The sequence below is a fragment of the Gossypium hirsutum genome, chromosome A09 (genome assembly GCF_007990345.1).
Source record: "Gossypium hirsutum isolate 1008001.06 chromosome A09, Gossypium_hirsutum_v2.1, whole genome shotgun sequence".
NCBI lineage: Eukaryota > Viridiplantae > Streptophyta > Magnoliopsida > Malvales > Malvaceae > Gossypium > Gossypium hirsutum.
Window position 1 is genome coordinate 38,353,294 of NC_053432.1, and position 6,245 is coordinate 38,359,538.

Sequence of the window (6,245 nt, forward strand, 5' to 3'; positions counted from 1 at the left end):
CGTACATGGATGTATGATGCTTTATGCAAGGTGGTCCTTCTAGTACTAATGTTGGTGAAGGTAGTGCGAATAGTAGGATGAAGCAAAAAATTGTTGTAAGAGCCACCAATATAGTTTTAAGTAGCAAAAAATAAGGTAGCCTAAGGGAAGAGCTTTTCCGAAATAACAGGAGGGATCATCCTAAAATATTTGTTAATATTGGGGATCATCGTGAAACATTTGTTAATGTTGTTCCTGTTAGCATAGCTCATTCTATAAATCCTTCTCTTGTGATTTCTCCCATTAACTCCCCACCATCACCAACGTTAGTTAATGGTGATGCCTTTGAGATCACTGTCGCTCATGGCCCCCTTGGTGGCTCTGTGAAGTTCCATGCTCCTGATGGTGTAACAAGGACCTTGTTCCCTTAGTGTGAGAAACTCAGTGTGAAGAAGTTTCCCTTCAGCTCTGATGAACTGATGAAGCAATAGAATAATCTCTTGCTTGAAGAAACAAAAGGGCTTTTTTGCCCAAGTGAATTAAGTGAGTCATCTAGCGACACAAGGAAACCTTCACTGCAATAATTAGCGGTTTCCTTACGAGTGATGTTGAATGAAGCATGTATGGCTAGCCTAGGACTCATTGAAGTGTAAATAAGGCAGAAATTAGAAGGAAGGAACATGAAAATATGTATCAATCCACTATGGGAGCACTAGCACAGGAACATTATGCCAACTTAGCTAAAGAAAATATGAGACTATTGGAGCAAAATAGAAGGCTGGAAGGACGTCTTACCATTGCTGAGAAAGATGTTGAAAGGTTACATGGGGTGATCGTAAGTGAGTAAGCTGGTAAAATAGTTTTGGAAGCTAGCTTAAAGAAAATGGATGAAGAATATAAGGTTGCAATTACTAATTCAATGAAGAGCCATGAAGAAGCCTTAGAGAAATATAAGAGAGATACTATGTAGAGTCTCCAAGAATATTTGCATGATTTAAAAGCTAACCTTCCTTTTGTACGCTTAAGTAGCTAGTAGCCCTTTTGATGCTTACAGAGTAAATTTTGATGCTCTTAGCAACTAACTGGTGTTTAGCTAGATTTTGATGTTCATTTCCCCTCTAGAGTAGCCTGGGAGGAATTTAAAGAAAAGTGAAAGAACTTTAATAGTTTTTACCTCCCTAAGGACCCTGCTGAAACCAACTCTGCTTTTAAAGATCTTATTGACACTAGTGTTGTTCCTATAAAGGAAGGCGAAGGCAATGGATTTGAAAGACATGGTGAAGACCTTATACGCACAAGTAGTAACTGATGACTTGTCTGTTCTTTATTGTACTTGTTGCATTTGATTTGGAAATGAAAATCTCGACTTTAATTTTTAGTGAGATGGTGATGCATAATGTACAGTGAAATAATTAAAAAAAAATCATCCATAACTTTGAACGCAACAAACTTGGTTCATAATCTAAAGCCATTGAACCTCAACAGTGTAAATCTATGCCAGTGGATTGTTTAAGAATTGCGATCTTAATTCAACTAACTCTGTAACACCCCTCACCCGGTTCAATCGTTGGACCCTAGCTACGAGATGCTACAAATAATTTTGAAATAATCAAATGCAATTTAAATACCAATATTTTAGAACTAGGTATCGATACCAAAGGAATAAATACCAATACTTTTATGGTAGGTATCGATATTATAATCAGTATCGATACTGTTTTGGCATTCTGCAAATTTGAAAACATTGTTTGTTTGTTGGCCTCGTCGAGGGAGTCAGTGCTAGATTGAGTGATTTTTAGTTTTGTTATATGATTTGTAAAGTGATAATTGACAAAAGCTAGCTTTATAAATACAAAATTTTACTTTGTTTCTTTTCCTATTATTTTGTTTGAAAATTTTATTGATTGTGTGAATCTTTTTTGCTTGTAAGAGGTAATGTATGACTTGGACCAATAACGGGATAATACCATTTGAACTGGAGCCAGAAAAAATCTTGACACATGCTAGAATGGGTTAACTTCCAAGAGAAGCCCAACCTCCACCAATAGACCACCCTATCAATGATCCAAGAGTAAAAGAATGTCCACCACCACCATGCCAAATACCAATGGGTGAACGAACATTGCATGATTACGCCATGCCTAATCTCGATGTTGTCCGAGGAAGCATTAATTGTTCGACGATTAATGCTAACAATTTTGGGATCAAGCCGATCATGATTCAAATGATCCAAGAGAATCTTCAGATCCAAGGATTGATGAATGAAGACTCGCGCTAGAACCTTAAGTGTTTTCTAACCATATGTGATACTTTTAAATATAACAGGGTATCTGATGATGCTATATGTTTTTGGTTATTCCCTTATTTTTTAGTAATAATGCTTTCATGCAGTTACATTTGCAGCCAATGGACTCAATAATCACATGGGATGAGCTAATAAGTCAGTTTTTGGCAAAATATTTTCCTCTAAGTAAAACCATGAAGCTCAGAATGGACATTACCAACTTTCTGTAGCTCGAGGTAGAGTCATTATATGAAGCGTAGGAGCATTTCAAACTTATGCTATGTAAATGTCATTACCATGGTTTACATGATTGGTTGCAATTACAAACTTTTTATAATGCGCTAGACGAAAACTTGTGACCTAGTCTCGACGGGGCATCTGTAGGGGCATTCATGTTGACGACTTATGTTGAAGGTTTCCAACTCATTGAGGATATTGTAATGAATTCTTATATGTGGTCGATTAAGCAGTTCACATATCGAGAAAAGTAACCGACTGTGAATACAGTTAGTAATGAGAATAATATCAAACAAATCCTCGAGAGGCTTAATTTACTTGAAATGAGCTCGACAAGATCGCAAGCTCTCAATCAACCCTTTTGAAAAAGCACAAATGTAGGGCATAATAGTGAAGGCACGAATTAGGGAAGTCACAATGAACAAATCATTCGGAGGCTAACTACTTAGGTAATAGGGGATCTAACCCGTACTCTAAAACCTATAATTCGGGGTGGCAAGATCACCCCAATCTTAGGTGGGGAGGGAACCATAGGGGTCCCTCCAACCAAGGAGTACCCATGCATGGCCCGTTTAAGCCCTCAATTATAGAAATGTTTAGTGGATTTGTATGTGCATGAATGGTGATTTGTTAAAAAATAACTTATTTTTAATTTTCTTCCAGTATAAATTATACGGTGAAGGAAGACTCCATTTTTCTTTTAGAATTTTGCCTTTGTTTCCGTTGACTAGTTTTGGGTGGTTGAAACTCCATTTTGCATGTTAGAACAATTATGGTTTTGGCCTGCTTAAAGGCTATTCTTCGAATGGTAATGTTAAATTTCCTAAACACTCTTTTGGCCGTAGCTTGTTATTTAAGTTATGATTTGGAAATTGCTGTAGAGAAAGCTTATCTTAAAATTTTAAAGTAGATAAGAATCTCCCTTTCTGTTGTGAATGGTGCATGTTACAATAGTTGTTAGATTCTTATCTATATTAAAGAAATTAGTTGATGTTGTGGCTGATCTCTTTGTATTTATGAATATGGAATGTATATAGAAATGAGCTCGGCATGATCGCAAGCTCCCAATCAGCCCCTTCTAACCAGCTCAAATGTAGAGATAACATGAAGGCCAACTACTGAGGTAATAGGGGATATAACCCATACCCCAAAACAAAAATTTGAGGAGCGAGATCACCCCAATATTAAGTGGGGAGGGAACAAGGGGGTACCTTCGACCAATGAGTACCCGTGCATGACTCGTTTAAGCCCTCAATTATAAAAAAGTTTAGTGGACTTGTGTTTGCATGAACGGTGATTGGTTAAAGAATAATTTATTTTAAATTTTGACACATGCTAGAATGGGTTAACTTCCAAGAGAAGCCCAACCTCCACCAATAGACCACCCTATCAATGATCCAAGAGTAAAAGAATGTCCACCACCACCATGCCAAATACCAATGGGTGAACGAACATTGCATGATTACGCCATGCCTAATCTCGATGTTGTCCGAGGAAGCATTAATTGTTCGACGATTAATGCTAACAATTTTGGGATCAAGCCGATCATGATTCAAATGATCCAAGAGAATCTTCAGATCCAAGGATTGATGAATGAAGACTCGCGCTAGAACCTTAAGTGTTTTCTAACCATATGTGATACTTTTAAATATAACAGGGTATCTGATGATGCTATATGTTTTTGGTTATTCCCTTATTTTTTAGTAATAATGCTTTCATGCAGTTACATTTGCAGCCAATGGACTCAATAATCACATGGGATGAGCTAATAAGTCAGTTTTTGGCAAAATATTTTCCTCTAAGTAAAACCATGAAGCTCAGAATGGACATTACCAACTTTCTGTAGCTCGAGGTAGAGTCATTATATGAAGCGTAGGAGCATTTCAAACTTATGCTATGTAAATGTCATTACCATGGTTTACATGATTGGTTGCAATTACAAACTTTTTATAATGCGCTAGACGAAAACTTGTGACCTAGTCTCGACGGGGCATCTGTAGGGGCATTCATGTTGACGACTTATGTTGAAGGTTTCCAACTCATTGAGGATATTGTAATGAATTCTTATATGTGGTCGATTAAGCAGTTCACATATCGAGAAAAGTAACCGACTGTGAATACAGTTAGTAATGAGAATAATATCAAACAAATCCTCGAGAGGCTTAATTTACTTGAAATGAGCTCGACAAGATCGCAAGCTCTCAATCAACCCTTTTGAAAAAGCACAAATGTAGGGCATAATAGTGAAGGCACGAATTAGGGAAGTCACAATGAACAAATCATTCGGAGGCTAACTACTTAGGTAATAGGGGATCTAACCCGTACTCTAAAACCTATAATTCGGGGTGGCAAGATCACCCCAATCTTAGGTGGGGAGGGAACCATAGGGGTCCCTCCAACCAAGGAGTACCCATGCATGGCCCGTTTAAGCCCTCAATTATAGAAATGTTTAGTGGATTTGTATGTGCATGAATGGTGATTTGTTAAAAAATAACTTATTTTTAATTTTCTTCCAGTATAAATTATACGGTGAAGGAAGACTCCATTTTTCTTTTAGAATTTTGCCTTTGTTTCCGTTGACTAGTTTTGGGTGGTTGAAACTCCATTTTGCATGTTAGAACAATTATGGTTTTGGCCTGCTTAAAGGCTATTCTTCGAATGGTAATGTTAAATTTCCTAAACACTCTTTTGGCCGTAGCTTGTTATTTAAGTTATGATTTGGAAATTGCTGTAGAGAAAGCTTATCTTAAAATTTTAAAGTAGATAAGAATCTCCCTTTCTGTTGTGAATGGTGCATGTTACAATAGTTGTTAGATTCTTATCTATATTAAAGAAATTAGTTGATGTTGTGGCTGATCTCTTTGTATTTATGAATATGGAATGTATATAGAAATGAGCTCGGCATGATCGCAAGCTCCCAATCAGCCCCTTCTAACCAGCTCAAATGTAGAGATAACATGAAGGCCAACTACTGAGGTAATAGGGGATATAACCCATACCCCAAAACAAAAATTTGAGGAGCGAGATCACCCCAATATTAAGTGGGGAGGGAACAAGGGGGTACCTTCGACCAATGAGTACCCGTGCATGACTCGTTTAAGCCCTCAATTATAAAAAAGTTTAGTGGACTTGTGTTTGCATGAACGGTGATTGGTTAAAGAATAATTTATTTTAAATTTTCTTTAAGTATAAATTATATGGTGAAGGAAGACTACATTTTTCGTTCAGAATTTTTCCATTGTTTCCATCACTAGTTTTGGGTGGTGGAAAGTCCTTTTTTCATTTTAGAAAAATTATGGTTTTGGCTTGCTTAGAGACTGTTCCTTTGAGTGGAAACAATAAATTTCCTAAACATTTCTTTTGTCATAGCTTGTTATTTAATTTATGATTTGGACATTGCTATAGAGAAAGCTTATCTTAAAGTTTTGGAGCAGATAAGAATCTCCCTTTCTATTGTAAATAGTGCATGTTACAATAGTTGTTTGATTCTTATATACATTAAAGACATTAGTTGATGTTGTGGCTTATTTCTTTGTATTTTTTAATATGGAATGTATATAGAAATTAGCTCAGCACGATTGTAAGCTCCCAATCAACCCCTTCTAACCACTCAAATGTAGGGCATGACGGTGAAGGCATGAATTAGGGAAGTCACAACAAACAAATCATGTGGAGGCCAACTACTTAGGTAATAGGGGATATAACTTGTACTTTAAAACCAAAATTCGTAGTGGCGAGATCACCC

The 6,245-nt window shown here is 36.7% G+C and overlaps 2 non-coding genes across 2 annotated transcripts; both read right to left on the reverse strand.

Moving 5' to 3' along the window:
• Positions 1-2,460: 2,460 nt before the first annotated feature.
• On the reverse strand, positions 2,461-2,567 carry LOC121206877 (small nucleolar RNA R71). Its single transcript, XR_005902049.1, has one exon. It is a non-coding gene; the product is annotated as a small nucleolar RNA R71 (small nucleolar RNA).
• Positions 2,568-4,313: 1,746 nt separating this feature from the next.
• LOC121206878 (small nucleolar RNA R71) lies at positions 4,314-4,420 on the reverse strand. The gene has a single exon (XR_005902050.1). It is a non-coding gene; the product is annotated as a small nucleolar RNA R71 (small nucleolar RNA).
• Between the last annotated feature and the right edge of the window lie 1,825 nt (positions 4,421-6,245).